Source organism: Triturus cristatus, chromosome 11, assembly GCF_964204655.1.
Source record: "Triturus cristatus chromosome 11, aTriCri1.1, whole genome shotgun sequence".
In the NCBI taxonomy this organism is placed as follows: domain Eukaryota; kingdom Metazoa; phylum Chordata; class Amphibia; order Caudata; family Salamandridae; genus Triturus; species Triturus cristatus.
Window position 1 is genome coordinate 36,669,534 of NC_140594.1, and position 21,657 is coordinate 36,691,190.

Sequence of the window (21,657 nt, forward strand, 5' to 3'; positions counted from 1 at the left end):
AAGTGCTCGGCTGAGCTGCCAATGATGTGCTCGGCTGAGCTGCTGCGGATGTGCTCGGCTGAGCTGCTGGAGAGTTTTCACTAGCAGCTCGAGCAAAAGCCACAGGATGTAGTCCTTCAACGTGCCTTAACATCGTGTGAATAGTAAAAGAGTATTTCTTATTAGCATTTCCACGTGATAAGGTCCGCTTACAAATAATGCAGGTGACTTTGGGAGCATTTACCTTCTTCTGCCCCTCAGGAAAAGTGAAAAACTGCCATATGAAAGAGTCTTTCTGCTCCTCTGCCTCTGTGGCACAAGAGTCTCCTGATCACTACTAGAAGATGGCTGCTGCTCTGCCATTGTATCTCAAAAACAGATCAGCTCCTTCTCCCAGAGAATCAGAAGTAATAATGAGGGGAGTGGGTGTGGTATTGGAAGAATCTGTAACTGAAAGTAATATGAACCAATGAAAAGTGTTCTTTCTTAATCACATGACTTGCCTGGGTGTGGTGTTGGAAGAATCTGGAAGTGAAAGTACTATGAACCAATAAAAAGTGTTCTTTCTTGATCACATGACTTACCGTGCGTACTGATGACGTCATCCATGTGATAAATTAGTGCATCTTCTCACACCCTAATATAACCTTTGATACACTGATTCAAAATTTCAGACGGCCATTTTGACAGCCATAGATACTCCAATACCAATAACTACTCACCCACTTATTTACTTTTAGGTCTACATACATGTCCACTCACTCACCTCTATGGTCACTCATACTTACAGTCACTCTGTGCATTTATACACCTATATAGACACTCACACACCGCCAATCATCCATTGAGGTACTGACACATCTAGCCAGTCATGCAAATAATTAATCACAGTAAATTGTACACACCTATACAGTTAAAAACACTCAAGTTCACTTACTCATTAAAATACTAACAAATTCTGTGTCTTCCTGCAGAAAAAACAAACAGCACATGACACAGATATCCTTGCACTATGGCACATACAGCCACTCCCAAAATCACACACTCTCACATATAGATAGTTATTTACTCTTACACACATATACACTGTGTTTCACATATGTAGTTACTGATACATGTACAACTGAGATATACATTCAATCACTAACACACCCATACATACACTCACCCAACCATACAGTGCATCACAGATGCACTCTTAAAACCATGCACCCGATGAATCACCCACTCACACATCTAGTCACAGAGTCACACACACCCTACCACACAAACGCTCAGGCACCTATACAGATACTCAGACAACCAATCAATTAGCCATATAGACACTCATATAGCTATTCACAAAACCATGCAGCCACTTATACACCAACACACAGACACATACAGACATTCATACAGTTTAGTCACTAGTCTGCAGTAAGATACATTTATTGACTCACTTATAGAGTCAGTTACGCACCTAGAAAATCATCCATTCACACACTTGTACACCCACTTATTTTTCAACAGGCCTTTCCCTATATATATTAAACATATTAAAACTGTTCAGAAACACATACTCAATGGATGATGTCATCAGTGATGTCATTTGAGATGTCATCAGTGATGTCATCAGTGATGTCACTGACCATGTCATCAGTGATGTAATATGTGACGTCATCAGCAGTGGATTACGGGCGCGCGAGTTATAGTTAGCTGAACTAACTATAACAGTGGAATTTCAATGGTTTTGTACGAGTGAAATTTCCAGCTAACTATAACGTGTGTGAAACCTATAGTTTTTTCAGTGAATATAGATATATATAGATATATAAATATGGGTGTGTGTGTGTGTGTGTGTGTGTATATATATATATATATATTTGTATTTGTATGAGAACATTTAAAAAATGAACAACTAATATTATTAGATATATGTAAACAATATTAAAGAAGTATTGATTTCCTGGAATATTTGATATACTATTCCCACTTCAGTCTGTGCAACAATAGGGAAAGCATTGGACTTTGGAGGGATTACATTTACTATTCCTATTTCAGTCTGGGCAACAGAAGGGAAAGCATTGGATTTTAGATGAGGAACATTCTCTGTCTCCACTCAAGTGTGTGCAAAAGTAGGGAAAGTACTTAACTTCAAAAACATAAGATATATGAAACATAATATTATTAATTTGTAGCAAATATAAACTTTTTCCTATGATGTTTCTTAATTACCCCCCAAAAAGTGTGTGTATACAAATGAAAAGCAATCAAACAATTAACATGTAATTAAACATTTTAAAAATTAATTACATTTTAAAAAGTCATTTATTTATTAGTTAATTAACTTACCACACTATACCTTCACAAAACTAGCAGCCCACACTTAAAATATAATTATTACATATAATTATTAATGTATTAATAATAATTAACTTCCCACCCTATACCACTACAAACCTAGCAACCTACATCGAATAGTAACTTAAAAATATAATTAAACTTATATCATTCATAATCAGTTAAATAATTGAAAATAAATTGATAATTAATTTTTACTTAATTAACTTCCAACCCTATACCTCTGCAAACCCAGCAGCTGGCACATACCATATAAGTTAAAAATATATTTATTACACAATTTACATAATTAATATTCAATTAAATAATTGGTATGACATTCATAATTAATTAATAATTATACTTGATTAGCTTGCCCCTTTCTCTTCCTACACCTCTACAAACCTAGCAACCCACTGGAACAATATAAATTAATATTAGCAATTAAATAAAAAAGTATAAATCACTTAACATTACAAACTTCATTTAAAATGTTATTAACAGTTAAAGAAACAATAATAACACATAAAATAAATTTATGAGCTAATAGACATAAAGATAATTAAAAAATAATATGTGTTTACATGTATACTTTTTAAAACTACATTAACAACAGCAATATTCTTGAATATAATATTGTTTACTTGACAAATCGATATTCTTGGGAACTATATCATATATCTGCATCATGATATTTTTGTATCACAATGTTTTTTCTGATATTTCTTCAACCCAGGGTTTACATTTTTTTTTTTTCAAATACCCCAAAGACAGTAGTATGTGAGTATAAGCTATGCCACCCATTTACTCCTTAAGATCAGCCATTGTTACATGTTGATAGGGGTATTGGTGAGGTAAAGACCAGAGCGGTCAGAGATACCTGGGGTGAATGTCTCCATCAACTGCTGGTGTTCCTGATTGGCAATCAGAGGAGGAGTGGGAGGTAGAAGATGAGATGCAGCTGGAGGCCCCATTATTATCTGGTTAACTTGAGTAATGGAGGCGATGGCCGGAGGCCCAGATGATGGTGAGACCTGCTCCTAGAACGCCACTGTTCCTCCTTTTGGCCAGGAGGAGCCCTGTTGATGACTTCTTCTTGGTATGTGGTGTCTATTTCATCCATCCCCTCAGTGGGAGTTACATCATCTGTCCAACCCTGGCTCTTGTTCTTGCAAAGAGAGTTGTTCCCTTGGCCAATGCATTCTCTCTGCCAGTGAAAGTTCCTACTCCTCCTCATGGTTTCAGAAGGTGCTGATACCCACCTACCAACCAAGGATCTTGTCCTTCTTAGCCCTGGGTCTCACAGCATATCTTGTTGCATGCGACCGCACCCTGCGGGTGTGGATACGTACTGCACTGCAGCACATGTTGATGTCCCTCCATATCTGGGCCTACTCAGCATTGCTCAAATGAGTCTCTTTACTCCCAGGGAGCTAAGGTTACTGCTAGAGGACCCTCAGGAAATTATTTCAAGTTCTTCATCAGTGAATATGGGGGTCCTTTGATCATGTTCCTCAGATATTGGGGGGGGGGGATTTGATGGTCAATAGAGAAGCAAGATGGGGGATGATGGTGTTGGGGTGAAAGGATGTGGCAGAATGGTTCTGAAAATGTCTGCATACCTGTTCCTGTATGTCTTTTCCTAACTGTAGCAGTACGCGGAAATATCCACCCCGAAAACAGAGGTCTCTGGCTAATATACATAGGCCTCTGTTTAGCAGGTACAAAAGGCTCAGATACGGATGCAGAGGTCTCCCGAAACATAAGGAAGGAGATTATCTGTTAAAGGGAGTTGAATTCTATTATTATTATTGGGAACAAAGTGTAAAACAAGTATATATACAAAATGGTGTAAAATATGTTAATGATTTTCCTTATCTGAATTTAAATGTTATAGAATGAGTGCAGAAGTGAAGTGTAAATGTATTAATAAATTGAGCATTATATTTTTGATTTTGATGCTAGGATACTGCAACAGTGCTCTCTTTGGGTGGTATATGTCGATGGTGTAATAGTCCACTAGTACAGATCAAAAAAATGGAGGGAGGAAGAAGAAGAGGTACATTCAGCTTCCAAGAGGTACTAGTTATCTATCAGAAAGGGGGGGAATGAACCAAATAAGTCTCAATCCCAGAGTCCCAACTTTTTTTGTCTCAGACACCCTTAATCACAAATTCACAGACTGTGGTGTATGTAATGTACTCTCAGTGTGGTTCGGTGGATAGCGTCATCATCGGGTCTTGTCACTTGAATGTCCCGTTCTACAAGTGACATTAAAACCTCCACCAGGAAGGAGAGTGTCCTGATGATTACAGTGGTGGGTGAATTAAAATTATCTCCTATCCTTTAGTTGAATCATTACTGGGAGAAAAGGGTAGGAAAGAGATAAGTCTAAAAACAAAGCAGTGCTTAGTGGATGAGTCACTGGTCCACGACATCTGGTGGTAGGGTCGACATGTTTCAGCCTGGAACAGCCACTACGGGTCAATGGCCTTCGTTAGGACCAAAGAAATATACATGGAGGCCTTATACTTCTGGGTTTCCCGGATATCGTGTTATTATTGAGTGGAAGCACTCACAGGTCTTCGTCAGTGTCAGCGAGCACACTTTGCTCCAGATGGAATGTGGTTATAGTTACAGTCTTTAGGCCTATAACTTTGAGAGAAACAAAAGAAAACTAAATGATTGATAAAGCTAGCATAGCCAATTTCCCAATACACGCAGTGTGACACTGAAAAAAACATGGGCAGCGATGTCACTGGTGACGGCGTGGTTATCTTCCTATAGATATACATTAGTGAAAGAAAGATCCAGCCAGGGGAAACAGGGACACTGCCTTGCTCTCACTCTTGGCAAACGTGCATAGAGAACTGTGAGGTAAAGCAGAGCGCTCTCTCTGTTAAATAATGATGATAGTGTATAAATAAATCATCCCTGCCTTCAATTTTGGCAGAACTAGGGGACAAAAATGGATCTTAGTAATTTAAACAAGCGGAATGATAATGCTTGGCTGTTGAAAGAACCCAGAATGGGGGCTATATTATATCAAAAAACCAAATATACTGTCATCTTAACTAGGCATTTCATTTGCATCATGATGTGGAGTAATATAGGACAGAGGTTTAGGCTGAAGAGAAAATTAAATAAGTAAGGCAAAAAATCAATAAGCACTTTTAAATTGAAAACATAAAGGGGTGAATTCTGTACTCTCTGTCAATTGCACTTACTTGGCTTTAAACCGTCCTGTGCAGTGCTCCTGCATGGTTGGAAAGATGCAAACAGCCGAATATTATCTGGAGCGGAAACTGCCTGAAAAGAAAAAGGCAGAATAACAGCACGACTGATTAAAAAACTGTTCTTTTTTTTTTCTTTTAAAGTATTTCCCAGTAAACAAATAAACAGACACTTTGGAGCTTATTACAATGTCGGTCAGAGTTTCCTTCTACCGACACCGTAGTGGAAATGGGACTGACCACCTATTTATGATGCAACAGCAAACGGTGCGTTTGCATTCCCACATATCCTTATGGGAGCATGTGTTGTGGCCGTAAACTGGCCGTAGCACAACCTCCCTTAGGGAAATGGGAGGTTGTGTTAATCCTGCACGCCATGGCAGGCACCTTAAGGTACTTGCCACAAGGTGCAGGGATTAACAGGGGGGCACCTTAGATGTCGCCTCGGCCCCCAGCTGGAGGCCACAAAGAAAAGGGGGCCCTTCTAGGGTCCCTCAAACTTGTTCTGTTAGGATTTCCATGGAGCCAGTCAGAAGCCTGCCAGAATGACCGTCCGGTTACATTGCCGACCGGCTGTATTGTAATCAGCTGGTCAGAATTGAAACCAATGATCTCGGTCGTAAAGCCTCTGACCCAAGGTCAGAGACTTTACTACCGAGATCATAAAAGGCCCTTACGGGTGAAAAAAAAAATAAAAAAAATAACCACTCATTAATAAGTAAGACATTCTGTACTATAGAGTACAAGTATTCTTGTTGTGCTAGATTAATGGAGGCATGCTAGCTAGTGCGTCAGCAGTCCGTACTTTGGTACTCTGTAGTGCGTAGATTGGGGAGCTGTAATGGACAATTATCTGATCCCAATTGCCCTGCTCTTCCTCAAAATGCCTTTCAATTTTACCATGACTCCAATGCAGATGAATAATAATGATGCAACATCATAGACGTCAGGTATAAAATGTGGATATTCTGTGCAGTAAGTAGACGGGGGGAAACAATGCACTGCAGTTCAGGGAAAGGATTAAGGAATGCAATGTAAAGATTGTATTTGCCACTTTCTTCACAGACTAACCCATTCTCAAAACTCAAGATACTGAGTCCCACTTTACGCTCTGGCCTCACGTTCCACCACAATTTATAATTATTTACAACAGGTACATCTGTTTGGCAGTACGGAAAGGAAACTTAACTTCCCCTTCTGCAGGGTAGGTCAGAGGGATTAGGCTGGGTAAGTAAGTAGACATTTTTCTACAGAATACTGTTGGGATGTCACTGATTATCATCATGTGCCTGTCACTGTAGCTGACAAATGTTGAAAGGGAAAAATGTGAACATGGATAAATCTGTTATGATGCCATGAAATATATAAATCACTAGGCCAGAAAAATGTGCACATCCCAAAAATGGATTTTCCAATTTTTTGGGCAGGGACAGAACTTAGGAAAGAATAAAGGAGTGAAGTGCAAGATAGTGACTGAGTGGGCACTGGGATGGAATGAAAGCACACATTGTTTTCGCTTTCCCTTGCACAGAAAACTTTGTAAATGCCACATTACCTGAAGCAGACACACATTGCACAGCCAACACTGCAGTGCTGAATTGAACTATGCAGCAGTTACGTCATGGGTGGCACTGGTGAAATGCTATGTGAAGGGATTTGATGGGTGGGATACATATCTGCCTCGCTTAACAAATAGAGTGAGTGTAGGGAGTAGACTGAAATACCTCCATTGCTTTGAACCAAAGTTTCGATTAAAACCATTGCAAACAAGCGAAGTAGATGTCCACGCCCTTCTCCAGAAGAACACCCTTGTTTCTTCATCCAAGCAATTATCCATTCATCATTTCATTGTTGTAGTATTCCTCATTTTTTGATACCCACCATTAAGCTATACATTCTCTCATCCAGGCTTTCACTATTGAAACCCACCCATCCATATATAGATATCCATCCATTCATTCACCTGTCCACTGCTATCAACCATCCTTTCACAAATACATTAATTTGTCGACCCACTTATCCTTCCACCCATTCACCCATCCTGCTTTAACCCATCCCAGAAGAATTGTTTTAATCCATCACCCATTTCACCCACCCAGACAGGTATCCTTTCTCCAATAAACCCATCATTCACCCACCTATGTATCCTATAACCCACCTATGCATCCTTTCACTCACCCACAAATCCTTTTACTCATATAATATTTCACCCATCCTTTCTCATTCTATCCTTTTTTCCATTATCCATCAACCCATACATTTTAGTGTTCATTATGAGCTTTTGGCTGCTGAGTTGCAGATAGAAGAAGCCATTAATTCAACTGCGCTGTAGCTGCTAAAGCGGAGGGGGCAGGGGGTTCATGACACCCTTGCAGTGAGTATACCAGTAATTGTCAATAAGCAAGCAATGTGAGTTACCATAGCCCATCCCTGCCAGTGTGCGACTCCCCCTTCGATCGCTTTCACATCTGCTCTGCTGCTGCTGCCGCGGGCTCCTGCAATGGTCTGTGTGGCTTGAAAAAAACATTATACGTTTGAGATGCCAGCAACACCTCTCCTCATTATTTTTTATGTACAATTCATCCAAAATGCATCACTACAGTTCAGTTGCAGTGTCTCCAATCAAAATATCACATTGTGCAGTTTGTTGACAATGTTTGAAAATCCAGGTAGTCAAGCCAACCAAAAACGCTTTGTAATGGAGGGACAGAGCTATGATGGCTCTTGAGTGATTGGCGTGCAACGAAGGGGAGGATTAATAATTGGTCAATGAAGGACACATGGTCATTTATTTATTTATTTTAGCGTTTTATAGAGCACAAACCAGACCCGTGAGGGTATCAGAGCACTTTACAGGATGGACAAGTGGTGCAAAACAGTTTTAGGAAGGGTGTGTACAATTGGGGTAGGAACAGGAAGAAATAATAGGCAGTAGCATATCCCGGATACAGTTGGGATAAAAACAGGTAGATACATTATATGAGAGGACAGCTGTCTCAATTCCCAGATGGGATGACCAGAAGTGCCAGGTAGGTGTCAACCAGAAGAGCCATGGGTAATGCCGTAATAGAAGAGAAACAAATCGTTGCGGTGATTGAAATGCATGCGTTAAGCGAGGAATTTGCCTATAAGGAAAATCTTGGCCTCCTTTTTAAAATGTGCCAAAGAAGGAAGTCTTCTGATGGTGGGCGGGAGTGAGTTCCATATTTTTGGGGTGGCCCCAGAGAAGGCCTGATTGTACGTTTTTTTCTCCGCAAGCATGCAGGTTGGAGCAAAAGGTCTTTGGCAGATCGTGAATTTCTGGCTCCTCGGATATCACGAGTTTCTGGGTGAGAAACGCTGGAGATTTGGAGTATAGAGCCTTGTGAATGATGCAAGCCAGCTTAAGTTGGATTCTGGCCTCGAGAGGAAGCCAGTTTAGACTAGAGCTTTGAGATGGGGAGAAATATGGTCGAATTTCTTAGAACCTGTTAGGAGTCTGGCGGCGGCGTTGAGGCAGGCTTTCAATGGGGCCCAAGAGTTCTTGAGTAGACCTGCGAGGGTAGAACACCCATATTCTAGTCTGGAGAAGACTAGTGCCTGGGTTGCCATTTTTAGGTTGGGGGTGTTGAGGAAAGGTTTCAGGTGTCTTAGGTAGCTCAGGTGAAATCCAGCAGTTTTGGCAATCGAATTGATATGTCCACGCATATTCAAGTTGCATTCTAGGGTTATTCCCAGTGATTTAGCAGAGTACACAATGGTAGGGGGGCATCTTAACGCTGTGATAGCCTTGATCCATTCCTGAATGTCAGAGTTGGTTTTGGGTGGGGAGATAAGGAGAAATTCCGTTTTTTTTTGTTAAGTTTGAGATGGTTAGAGGTGAGCCAATGCACCGTCAGCTTCAAAGCCTCATTCAGGGAGTGAATGTCCTCAGGGGAAGCGATTTTAATGTAGATCTGTGTGTCGTCTGCATACATGTGATAAGAGATGTTGGCGGAACGTAGCACCTTTGTGAGCGGTTCAAGGTAAAGATTGAAGAGGGTAGGGGACACGGTTGATCCTTGGGGGACTCCATCCGTGATTGGAGAGGGAGCGGATAAGTTACCGTTCATTAGGATTCCCTGTGAGTGATTCTGGAGGAAGGACCTAAACCATTCAAGAATGGTGCCATCCAATCCCATCCAGAGTTTATGGCGATCCAGGAGCATTTTGTGGTTGACCGTATCGAGCGCCGAGGATAGGTCTAGGAGGATTAGGAGACAGGTTTTGCCTTGGTCAAGGGCTAGGAGGGCATCATCCACGATGTGGAGGAGGGTGGTTTCAGTGCTCTGTCCAGGTCTGAACCCGGATTTAAAGTCATCAAGTAGGTGGAAGCTGGTAATGTGTTGGCTCAACTGCTGTTGCACACATTTCTCCAGAACTTTTGCTAGGAGTGGGATGTTCGAGATCGGTCTATAGTTGTCAGGGGAAGCAGGATCCAGCGTAGGATTTTTTAAGATGGGGACGACTTGTCCGACTTTGAGAGAACTGGTTATGGTTGGCAAATGCAACGTAACCATCCTCATACTAGTTTCCAGCCATACTACTGTATGGTTGAATACATACACTTCATTGTGGCGGTCCACCTATGATTCTGGCCACTCACTAGTTTTGCTGTTTGAGCATGAGTAAGATAAAGAAAGCCTTCTCAATGAACATGGGTAGAATATGAATAGCTTACTTGGGCGGGCAATCTTCACAGTAGAGTACCTGTCCTAAAATCGTTTTTCTTAGTCTTGCATTACCAGTTCACAAGATATAGAAGCAGAGAAAATGAAGCTACAGAAAGACTAGTACAGACCGGTGTAAGTGAACTACAGAAACTTGAAATATAGAAAATAACTAGGATAATGCAAGGATAACATGAATTTAACAAACATTAAATAGAAGCAGATTGAAGAGGAGATGGGAAAAAATAAAATTAGGAGGCAGGCGTAGTAAAAAAGAATAATGTTAATAGGCAGACTTACTGGGACTTTGGCCGCGGCACTGGTAATAGTGGTGAAGGTGGAAGTTCCACTCTCCTTGGCACTGGTGGTGGCACCCCTATTTCCCTGAACAGCCTCCACGTTGCTAGCCCCCTTCTTGCCCCTGTATACTGATGTAAGAAATAAAGGAGCTAAAATAAGAAAGATTAGTGGTTCAGTTAATAATCTCCCCAAAAATATTTTAACAGGCAAAGGCAAACACAGTTACTACTCCTAGTATCAAATTGACCTACTCCTAATTCCCTAAAACTACTCCCTATTCCAAATTTCCTAAACTACATTTTGCAACTACTAATGCATTGCAAAGAATGATCTTTGCTTCTTTCTCAATCTCTCCCCCCTTTGACGGGCCAACTCAGTCTCACTTTTTTGCAATGCACAGATGCATCAAAACCATCACTGCCTGGGACTGTATGATCTACATAAAGAAAGGCACAAAGAATGCTAACTCACTGATATTACTACTACTAACACTATATTTGTGACAGGACAGAGGAGCATGCATGAATTCCAAAATAATCACCACAAGCAAGTGCCAGCGATACTATTAGGTAGCACCTGGCTGAATCACCTAATATTTGTAACGTAAACTTAAATTACCTCTGAGTGTGAGCAGCATGCTATTTGGAAAAAAATATTAGCATAGAAAGAACACAACAATTAAGTAGTAACTCACCAAGCCACGCAACCTCCACACCCAGCATGTCAAGTAGGTTCTGTTCCCTGTCCAAGATGTCGGCCCACCGGTGAGTTAACTGCAGCTAGGTGCGCTGGACCCCAGAGCTCCGGCGCACACACTGGCACACCCACCCCCACAAAAGTTGGGGCTGTACTCGCTGCCAGGCCAGCTGCCTGATGCCCTCATAGAGAGGAGGGATTGCCACAAATAAAAAATTAGTGCTTTGAACCCCACCTGTGAGAAAATGGCATTGTACTGCACCCCTTAGCGGTGCCGATGACTGCAAGGTGTGCTGCTAACATCGGCCCTGGTGCCACCACTCCCTCTCTCGCCCTGCTCTGAATTGGCACTGGTTGGTCCAAAAAAACCAAAAAGAAGTAATAGGTGAAGAAAGAAAGGAAAAGGATAGACTTAAAGTCAAAACCAAAAAAAGTAGGAAAAAAATTATTAATAGCAGAAAAACATAAGGGGGCAGATTTACAAGGAATGGCACTTCCCTGCATATCAGCAGGGATGCGCCAGTAAAAATGCGACACACAGGAATACCCTTGCACCACCACGCATGCTTCGCATTTACAATGCGACGCACCGTGGTGCAAGGATAGCCAGATGCGTGTTTCATCTTCTGGCGTAAGGGCAGCGCATTGCTGGAGTCGTGCCGCAAGTGCAACGCAACTCCAGCAATGCTCAGGGGTGCCCTATGCCCAACATGCTGCATCACTCCTTACGCCTGCTTCAAGCAGGCACAGGGTTTTGACGCAGCATGGACATAAAAGTGAGGCTTCCTTGCGACGGAATGTCCACCCTGCATACATTATACCTGATGCAGGTATAATGCAGTGCAGAGCTTTACAACATGACGCATCTCACTAGATGCGTCACGTTGTTAATCTGTCGCATGGTGGGACATTGTTTACGATGCAGCTGCGTCACAGAAGTGACACAACGGTGTAGTAAACATGTTGCAGGGGGCTTGTAAATCTGCCCCAAAATACTTAAACACAAAAAAACCACACTGATACAATAAAGGAAAATAATGATGGATGAGTCAGACTTGAGTGATTGAAAAGATTAAGGGTGAATTAAGAAGCAGGCTACAGCACCATTCACAAAAAGCAGCAAACAAAATGGCCACGCCCATGCAAGCTGCATGCTGCCTTTCGTGCACAATATTGAACGTGAGAACGTGAATCGCGTTGCCAAGCGTCAACAATGTAGCATGAATGTGTGCGTTAAGCAGCTCCATCCACTCGTAGCATTCCACTGAGTCTTGCAGAGTTTTGGGGGCTCTCTGTGGAATTCCACTGAGTGCTGCAGATTTTTTGGGGCTCTCTGCGGAATTCCACGCAGCGGAACTCCACGAGCACCGCCCAGACCGACTTTACGTATCACAAAATAGCCTCTGTGAATATGACCCTGTGTTTTTAGGACAGTGAGCATGCTGTGTCATGTCAGGCAGAAAATAGACAATGCACATCAGAAGACAACAGCAAAATATGAAAAACAAGAATACACGTGTAATAAGGGAACAGAGAAAGAACTGGCACCTGGAAAAAAAAAGCCTATTAAGTTTCTTATGGGTGGACCAGGCTGTTACCCACTAACAATGCATCATGGATGATGCGAACAGGAGAACATTTCAAGGCAAGATGGCTCAGACTAAAAATTCAAGTATATTTATTTTCTTCAAAAGGCAAAACAATTTTGAGTTATTCATTGGTACAAAAGAGCTCAGGATGATTAATGACAAAGGTTTATTTATGAGCCTGGGGTCGGCCGGCTTCTGTCGTGGCCTGGTGCAAGAACGGATTTTGTCATTTTGATGCTTATTAAATTCAACACAGGCTGTGACAGTTTTTAATTTTGGGACGCAGAATACGTCTGCTCTTGTCATGGAGTGCATATCCACCTGGACAGGAATTCATTCCCTGCCACCTTGTTTTCTCAAACAGCAGCCTTGAAACCTATCATATATTCAAATGCATTCAGAAGCACTGAGAGCTGCTTTGGTAATAGCAAAACACACAAGATGATAGACAGAATGTTGCACATTGGCAAAACATTCACCCCCAGTCACAGATCTGGGTTTAATCCATTGTTATTTTGCTCACCACGCCACCCCAGTTCAGACATGGCCATATGCAAATCAGTCTTGACCCTGTGCCTCATGGGAACAGTCCAGGCCGAACTGCTAAGCCATGTCTTCCCTGGACCGGAATCAAGCATCCTAGGACCGGTTTCGGGGATTCACCCTCTTCAGCCAGGATAGCTTGATTCCAGTGGCGTAGTGAGAGGTAATAGCAGCCAGGAGAAGCAGTAAGAATCTTTTTTGTGCCTCATCCACGGGACACATCTGATGCTGGGGCTGTTGCACCAAGCGCCCATGGAACTTCTGTTCAACAAGCTACTGTCCCACCCCCTTCTCCTTCAGAGGTTTGCATATCAGCTGGGTGATTCAGGGATGGTGCTCAGAGTGCCCATCATGCACAAACAAAAAGGTTGCTGATGAAAGCTGCACACTTATACAGAGGGCAATGTTACTCTCTTTGTGTACGTAGATGTAGGAAGATCCTTTTATAATATCTCTGCTGCTTGACTCAGTCTAGGACTCAGCTCTAGAGCCCATTATGAGCAAGTCACCAGTCCTGGTTTTACAGAATGCCAGCTCAGTTTCAACCCAATGCCAGCAGAGCATTTATAGGCAGTTGGTGGTGAAGCTCTGCGTTAGGGAAAGCTGAAGTGGAGCAGATCAAAGCACAGGCGTGGCCCATGTAGGTAAGAGCTGTGGGGTGGGGGAGAGTTGACAGACGACGACAAGGGGAACTTAAATTAAAAAAGAAAAACACTTACCTTGTGCTCGCCACATCACCGACTCCATCATAATACTCCCCAGAAGTAAATGTGGAAATGTCATAGATTTCTATGCATACTCCTCCTTTAACATAAATAATCTTCTGACTTGTCTACAGAAAGCGCAGGTGTAAATTTTGCATAAGTGAATATTTGCACACGTTGCTTGCATATATGAAGGAATATCTCCAGAGACAACTCCGCAGGTGGAGGTCAAATTACGCCCCATTGTTTCACAATTACTTCATCTTTTTTTAGGAGAACATCTAGGTTACAAATAGGGTCGTAGTTCAGTAAGTATGAGCTATAATTCCACCGGATTTCCCCAGGTTTCCAGTAGTCACGCCTGTGCACTGCAGCTTAATGTACGACTGGAGACTCCTGACCACTTGCAGATTGTCCATTCATAAACAGAATATGAGAACAATTTCTAGTGTCATCTTTTCACAGATGAACTATGCCTACATTTATATTGTATAGAATATGTCAAGCATGTGCAAGTCACACCAATACCTTACATCTGTTTATTGGTGCATAAGGAAGTTATGACTGCAAAATTTAGGTTGTTCTGTTAGTAAAGAAAGCAGACATGAAGTAAACTCACATGAAAGCATATTGTCTTCACTGTACAAGTTACACCCATGTTTTGTAAGCATTGCCCTCCTGGATAATTCATTCAATGTCAATAAATAACAAACTGACTAATTTTGCAAATATTCCATTCCCTGCTTCATGTTAACTTTTCTCCCCTTCTTTAGATGAGTATGACACCCTCCCTCCCCCCCCCCCCGCCCTCACTCTATTTATACTCTGAGTCCCTTGCATTGTGTTTCATTACTACGTGATTGCTGGGATTTGATAATTAAAAATGACAGATATTACTGAACCTTTGACATGCCTCAGAATGCTAAGGAAGAAGAGCTCCCATTTTGTGAAGTACGGAGAGATGAAATTACTTTTAAGCCTGTTTATAAGTGGATTGCCCTATTACAAGAGTAGATACCCTATTGTGAAGTGTTAGTATTGTCCAAAATGTATGGCATCTTTTTAGGAACTGTTGACACTGTCCTTGTGTATTTTAGCAGCCCAGCTTGAAAATGGCTATAACATCAAAATAAGTTAGCAGCCCTCTCCAAAAATGTGGATGCACTCCATAAAAGGTATAGCAGCCCGCCTGTGAAGTAGACGGTCAGGCTTTCTAACTGAAGAAGTCAAGATGGCCCAGAAAATGTCTGACATCAGAGGGATATTTATAAGAATAGCCACTAAGAAAACTTAGCGCTGTTTAGCGGCAACTTTCCTAATGCTGCGTATCTCCCGAAAACTATTGCCTTGTTAGTGATGTAGTTACAATGCATCAGTACATGGCGATAGGATCAGCTAGTGGCGGCGATTGTTGACACAAACACTAGTGTCACTGCAATAGAAATCTTGACGCTAATGTGAAAAAAGTGACGTCTGGCTAATTAGCTTCCACAAAACTCACGTTAGTCACTTTTTTCCATTTCGCGGGAAAAAAGAAAAAGACCACGAAATACACACAAAAAAAAAGAAATATTACCTGAAAGCAAAATGGAGCTGCCTGGACCCAGTTTAGCAACAGACAACCCCCTCCCCCCTCCTAACCCCTCTAACAGTCAGGATGACCAGCCAGAGACCCAGGTGGAGAGGAAGAGGAAATCCAGATTCAGTCAGGAAGAAAATGAGATCCTGATTGCGGAGGTGACGGAGAATCAACACCAGCTATTCGTCAGCTCCAGGGTGTCATTGGAGACCAAAAATGCCATTTGGCAGTCCATTGTCAGCAAGGTGAACGCAGTAGCAGAAGTCAAGAGGACAGTGGCCAATTGTGAGAAGTGCTGGCATGATGCCAAGCGCAAGACTAAGCAGAAACTGGCCAGCAATCGACAGGCAGCCCTGCAGACTGGAGGTGGGGGTCCATCGCCACAGGAGGAGCTTGCTGCCTTGGAGGAACAGGTGTCCACAGTCATCTGTGAGGAGTCGATGGTTGGAGTAGAGGGACAGGATAGTGCTGACTATGACCAGCTACATCAGCAACAGGGTAAGTAACAACCATGGACATGGGGGTAGGGTATGGGCGTGGGGGAGTAATGTTGCTTCTGTCCCTCTAACTATTTGTCAGTGCCCACCCACACTGTGTGCAGATCAAATACCAGCTACATAGGTACTTGGGGGAAAATTCACATGTCCCTTGAGCTGTTGGCATCATTAACAAATACATAGAAAGACACATAATGGTGGTGTAAGGGACTTGTAATCCAGCACACATGCATATATACAATGACAAATGACCAGTCATATATCTCCCAACTCTTGCCCATAAGTGATTGAGTGTTGCGTTAGCCTACTTGCCTCAACGCAGCACTCTGCCAGTTTAGAAATGCAGCACTGCACTGTATGTACAACAATACGGCTCAGTCGTGTGTCACAACATGCACTGGTGATAAATGCAGCTGCCTAGCACCAAAGCACCAAAGCAGGTACTCTTGCACAATGGTGCAAAAGTGTCTGTGTTGTGGCTAGGCAGCTACATTTCGAACATGTGCATGCCGAAATGCCGTGCTGCAACATAATGTAGAAAATATGACTGAGAACCCTGTCAATCCAAGAATGGAAACGCTGAGTGACATCACAGGCTTGTACATATGACCCCCAAGGACATAATGAAAGTGTGCCTCACTCACACAACAACGTGAACAACAAGCAGTCGCTACTTGTATTGACTACAGAATCACATTGGAGTATTTGCTTAGCTGGAGGCAAATATGTACACATTTACATTGGTCTATGCAAAGGCACTCATGGGCATACTTCAACAAAACTGTGCTACACATTTTAGAGTTTTCTAAGTGACAAATGTTAGCGACGTCTGTACCATACGTCATTACATGGTGCTAGAATCAGCTCGTAGCAGACACAATTGTGTAGGTAAAAAAAAAATCACGTAACTCAGACCTCTATCACTTCTCAGCCCCTAGAGGCAAAAATTAGCTTAAAAAAACACCTCTGATGAAAAATTATAATGTGTATGCAGAAGAATGCTGAATGGAGCAGCCATGATCAAATTCTGCACAGGTCAACAACTCCCACAAAGCCTGTAAAAAAACATGATGTCGAGCCAGAATCCCAGGGGAGAAGAAATGCCAAATTGGTGCCTCATTTCTGAAAAGTGGTGCATTGTTACCCATAAACAGCAATGCAGCACTTTACATTTTGTAATCCTTGCGACACCATGGCGTGCAATGCCTGGAAGCGCAGGCAGTCCTCAGGCCTTGAGACCACGTTGTGCATTTGTCTCAGACCGGGAGTGGTAGGCACAGGTGCTGCTGAGTTACTGCAGACTGACGTGGAGGCAGGGCATGCATTGTGCATGAGCCTCTGGTCCACGGCTGGTTACATTGAGACATCAGAGATCACCCTTGCATGGTGGCAAAGTCTGGCAGGTCACATGTAGGCACATTGCTAACCTGAGAAGCCCTAATGGTGCACCTTGGAGCTGTGATCAGTCAAGGCTCTCCAGCACAACAAAAAAGGGTAGTCTACATTGCATGACACGCAAGAACACTACAACAGGGTGACAGGGGAGATTGCCAATGTTGGGCTGCACCCATCGGCATCATCAGCCCGGAGGAGGATGCTCTGGTCGAACACTGTGGAGGATAAGGCCCCTGAGCTGCACAAATCTTGTGTGGCAGGAGAACCGTGACCAAGCACCTAAGAGGGGCCAATTGCATCACCTGCATCAGGAGGTTCCCCTGCAGACTCGGATTACACTGCGTTACCCATGCTTGTGAAATACAGACTGGGAGAGGAATCTGCTGGCTGAGTCACATATATTCGGAGAGTGGTTTGGGGCCTGGTTTTGATGTCCAGGTTATTAGAAGGTGGACATGGAGTGGAGGAGGCACACTGCTTATATGGCCATGATTTCCTGGTGCACTGGGAAAAATGGAATCTGATTGTCAAAGTTAGGGGTCTATTAGTATGGTGGGCGGAGCCACTACCACGGTGCTGCCGGTGGCGGAAAATGCTTTTTTCCGCACGCCAGCAGCGGTCCTCACGCCCGCCATATTAGTATGGCCAAACATAGCCCATTTTCCGTCCGCCGCGGTGCGACGCGAACCGGCACCAATGTGCGCCCACCACCACAGCTGTGTGAGCCAATGGAGACTCACCACCGTGCGGAATGACATCCTGTCTGCTGTACAAATCAGGATGCCCCAAACAGCCAGTCGCACCACAGCAGAGAAAGCCCCCATCTGGGTGGGAAGGAGTGCTCCAACTTGATGAGCTGGGGAACAAGGGGGCATGGTGGGAGTTGTTGTGCAGGCCTCCCACACACAGACAGAAAAACCTTGGTAAATGGCTGCCTACCTGTTAGTTTGTTTGTAGTGATCTAATGGCAGCTACATGCTTCTGAGTGGGGGTGTGTGCTCCATCCTGCTCAGGGCTGGGAAAGGGGTGCCTGGTGGGAGTTGTGGGGCAGGCCTCCCACACCCAAACAGCCCTCCCTGTGAAGATGGCTACCTACCTGTGAGTTTGGTTGATGAGATACAATGGCTGCCACATTCTTCTGGGTGTGGGGGAGTGCTCCATCCTGCTCGGGGTGGTACTGGGGTGCCTGGTGGGAGTTGTGGTGCTGGTTGCCTGGACACATGCCACCCTGTAAATGTTGTGTAGCTTTGGTGTGAATCAGCTGGAGTGAATGTTACATCTGTGAGACCTGTGTTGGGTATTGGGGTACAGATGGATGGACTTGGGCCTAGGAGGTGTAGCTTTGTAGTTTTGCAAGACAGTACATAGCAGAGTGATGGTATACATTTGTTTGTACTTACCAGCCTGCACTCCCCTAGCTATTCCTGTGAGACTCTCTGGATGCAGTATGGCAAGAACCTTCTCCTCCCATGAAGTGAATGTTTTTAGTGGAATGGGAGGGCCACCGCCAGTCCTCTGAGCCAGCTCACGGTTCTTGCTCCTCTTCTTCTTCACGACTGTCTTCAGGTCATGCCACCGCTTCATTATTTCATTTCTGTTGCGCGGGGTAGTCCCTACTGCATTGACCTTGTCAACTATCCTTATCCACATTTGATTTCTGGTGGCTAATGGTGTCTGTTGGACCAGGTTACCAAACAATTGTGGTTCAACTCTGATTATCTCATCTACCATAACCTTCAACTCACTCTCTGTGAATTTTGGCATTTTCTGTGTTGCCATGGCGTGTGATGTGCCAATGGGTTAGAGGTGCAGTTGTGGAAGTAGTGGTTGTGGTGGTGAGGTGATGTGTGTGGGGTGTGATGTGCAAAGTGGTTAGATGTGGAGGTGTGGAAGTGGTGGTGGTGATGTGTGTGAGGTGTGATGATTTGCCTCTCCTTTCAGCTGTGGTGTTTGTCCCTTCACTTCTGGAGTGTTGCAAAGGATTGTGGTCAGGGAGGGGGCTAGTTTTATACTCAGCTATGTGGGTGTGTCAGGATGTGGTATTGCTGTCAGGTGTGTTGTGTGGGTTGTCCTGGGGTTTGTACTTTTTGAATTTGCCATGGGGTGTGTCTTTGGGATGTGTTCGGTAAGGGTGGGCGACAAATTCCGTTCCGCTCGCTCGAGGCTGGGCAGGTGTGCTTTTCTCCCCATATCTACCATCAAAAATTAGCTGAGATCCTTGATGGAGTTCTGTGCATCGATGACTTTCTCGAGCGCAATCCCTGTTTAGTTCCTGTGACCAGGAGCTTCTTTCTCCTCATCTGCTGCTCTGATCGGTCTCCGACCCTTTATAAACAAGAGGCATGTGAACTCGCTTAGAAGCCCCGCCTGTTTGGCCCCGCCCCACACACCCTAGCGGTATGCAACGTCTTCCCTCCCTTTCCCCACTATGATGGACAGCTCACTCAAGGGACCCCGGCGCGGTGGCAAAGTTACAGACACACATGTTCACGGGAGACAACTCTTCTGGCCCTTTACGCAGCTGTAGTGTAGGAAAAGCACTATATATTTACCCAACGAAGTAGCACACACATGGTCACGGGAGACAACTCTTCTGGCCCTTTATGCAGCTGTAGTGTAGGAAAAGCACTATACATTTACCCAACGAGGTAGAACTTACGGATTAGCCAGTAGAAAGTACTCCAGTTGAGTAGAGATATTGCACAAAACGGTGGCATCTTCATGGATCAATAAGCAGGGCAGGATTCATTCTGGCACGATGCTCCTGTCACAAAAAGTAAACCACAACAGGAAGCACTTACAGATGTGAATAAAGCAGGTGCCCAAGTTGAAGCTCAAATTCAGTAACGCATTAATCAGCCCAAAATCTCCATGAGCACGTGAAATTTTGCGTGTTTGCAGAGATTTGTTGCCGTTTCGCGAAATGTTGCGAAAGGCAACTTCGCAAATTACGCCCACCCCTAGTGTTCGGTGTTTTTGGGGGCAGAACTAGTTTGCTGTGTGCACTTGGTGGCCTTGTTGTGTATTTTCATTTCGACCGCCCTTTCTTTCATGGAGCGTCCACAGCGGTGGCTATGCTACAGCCCTTCCACCGTCCCTCCCATTCATCACTGTTTTCGACCACGGTGGTCGGAAACAGCGGAACATACCGTGGTCACATCGGGGATATCCTAATTTTCCAGCCGGTGGCTCCGCTGTCCTGGCGGCAGGTTGGTGTGTTTCTGCTGCGAATCCGACCGCCACGGATGGGTTTTTGCCTTCTCCGCCCCCTACGGGCGTTTTTTCGGTGGCACTTACCGCCGTGGTTGTTTTTTTTGGCCGGCGGATCCTAATCGGACCACCGGTTTTGCCACGGTACCGGCGGCTGGATGTTTTCTGCTACCATGGCGGTTGGGGTGGTTTTCCGACCGCCATCCTAATGGGCCCCTTAGTTTGGAGGAGGCGAGTGATACACCACACCAGGGGAGGCGTAGAGATGCACAACATTTACATTTCTCTGATTTATTTGCACTTTCTATGCATGTTGCATTCTGACACAACACATAAGAAGAGAAAATAAATGTTTGTGATTGTTTATGTGCAATGAGGTGCTCCATCATCCCATTGTACATATGACACATCCCTTTGTTTCAGAAATAACACAGCACAGCGCAGGCAGATGGCTTGTGACACCCGCTGCATTGTTTCCTTGCAATTTTTGGCTGACGAGTTCTGCGAGATCTGTATTCCATGAGTGACTTAGTGGGTTGTGAGTGCAATTCAATCCTACTCCCTTATCAGGACTAATTACATATATGTTGTTCTTTGCCATTATGTGTTTGTGTATGGTAGTTGGCTCCATAACAATATATACATAACACAATGCAATTTGCTACTTGTGCTCTTTTGCATAGTTGACCTCCATGATTGAGTGAATTAAGGTTTATGGTGTGTTCAATTTGTTCTTGCCAACTAGCAGTCTATTTCCATAGATGCCATTCCAGAACCGCTGGTTGATGACTGATTGGTGGCAGATAATAGAATCATGGAGACTGCCAGGGTACTTGGCCACGACATTCAAAAACACACCATGATAATCAACTATTACCTGCACATTCATTGAGTATGTGCGCTTCCTGTTCTTGTGGATGTGTGC